This window comes from Populus euphratica, unplaced genomic scaffold (assembly GCF_000495115.2).
Source record: "Populus euphratica unplaced genomic scaffold, PopEup_1.0 scaffold1786.1, whole genome shotgun sequence".
Lineage (NCBI taxonomy): Eukaryota > Viridiplantae > Streptophyta > Magnoliopsida > Malpighiales > Salicaceae > Populus > Populus euphratica.
The window spans coordinates 1-1,778 of NW_011501616.1; positions in this window are offsets into that span (position 1 = coordinate 1).

The window sequence follows — 1,778 nt, forward strand, 5'->3', positions numbered from 1 at the left end:
ACTTGAAATTTTAAAAGAGCTTCACAAAATAAGGATGTATAAATATTAAGATAAGCCAAATACCATTATGCAAATTCATTAAGTTAAGCTTAATGATACAACAAGTTTCATTAAATCAAGGAAATTTCATCATAGTATTACTAGTATTGAACTTTTTTCCTCTTTTTCAATGGTGAGTAATTGTTGCATTTCCATTATCATTACTTCTCACTTTTATTAGATGTTTTTTTTAATAAGTTTTTTAAAATTACCATATTGCCATCCATTAATTTGGCTTGAATTTGAGTTCAAATGTTGCAATACTTAACATGTTGATTCGATCATGTTAGCTGAGATCCTAGATAAATAATTTAATCTTGATTGCTAAAATATTATCTCCTAGTTTATGATTCATAATAATATGAATCTAGAGGGTAAGAAACCTATAATCTATAATCAAGATTCAATCTTAACCCAACAAATCCAAAATTAAATTTGATGAAACCTAACCAAGTGATTACCTAAATGAAGAAATTATAGTTATTGAATAAAAATCCCAACAATTATAATGAACCAAGAACCAAAGTTATAAAGATTGAACATCTTAAAGAAGGAATCTTTGATAAGTTTTGAATAAAGAACCAAGATCAAGAGATATCCTTCCTAATATTGTTTCTGAAATCATCAAGTTGTTGCAACTTACAAACTGAAAAAAGTATTAGAGGTCAACAAAATAAACCCTACTAAAATATTGGACTAAATTAAAAACCAAGTATAAGCTATTTTAAAAGTACAGGTAAAATAAAACACAAAGCCTTAGACTTGTATAAATAAAATCTCAATCCTTGAAGTAAATTCTTGGCCTTATTATAAGGTCTTTCCAATATTTGATCACTATAAAATTATAACCCTCTAGGAAATACAGTTATTAAAATCTCAGGATAAAATTTCAGCTCAATCCAATAATCAAATTAAAAGTTATGACAATCAATATAAAATTGTGTAACCAAGCTCTAAAACATGTTAAACAATCTTGTCTCTTGCTTGGGTCTTATGATCAAAGTTTGATCCTCCTTTGAACCCAACTTCATGTTTGACGCCACCTTAAAGGACTTCTCGAAAGTTGCTCGACTCGAATGTCATAAATAAGTCTATTAAATGCCTTTTTCATCATCTTGGCTTTTGCTCTAGTAATTAGTCAAAACATGACATGCAATGAATCATGTGATGTTTCTTTTTTATTCTCATCACAAAATCTATATAGTGTTATCAATATAAAAGCTTTATGTATAAATTAGGTTAGTACTCAAAGTATTTCCCAAAAAAAAATCAAGTAAAAAACTATTTTCGACACGAATAGTTTTGTTTATTATAAATGCTAAGATGATCAATCAAAATATGTTATGAAAAGGAATATAAATCTTAAGAACTACCATGTTGCCTCTTATAATAATAACTTCTTATTAGATACCAGTCTCAAATAATATTAAAATTTGTTATCAATAAATGCTTATAAAATACCTTTCAAATACATTAGTAAAGGCACATATAAGTGTATAGTTGAGGTTGATTTGTTTGTTCCTATAAAGTTGTTTGACAACTCTTGCAATTTTCAATCCATTTTTTGAGACCCTTTCGTTGAGCACTTGTAGATACATTTTCCATTACAGCATTCAATATAGTTTTTCTAATAACTAACTCTCTTGCTACATTTTTAAGAATGCAAAATGCAGATAAAATAATTTCGACATGGTAGTTTAGATATAGTTAAAACAACATTATTACTAGAACATTTTATT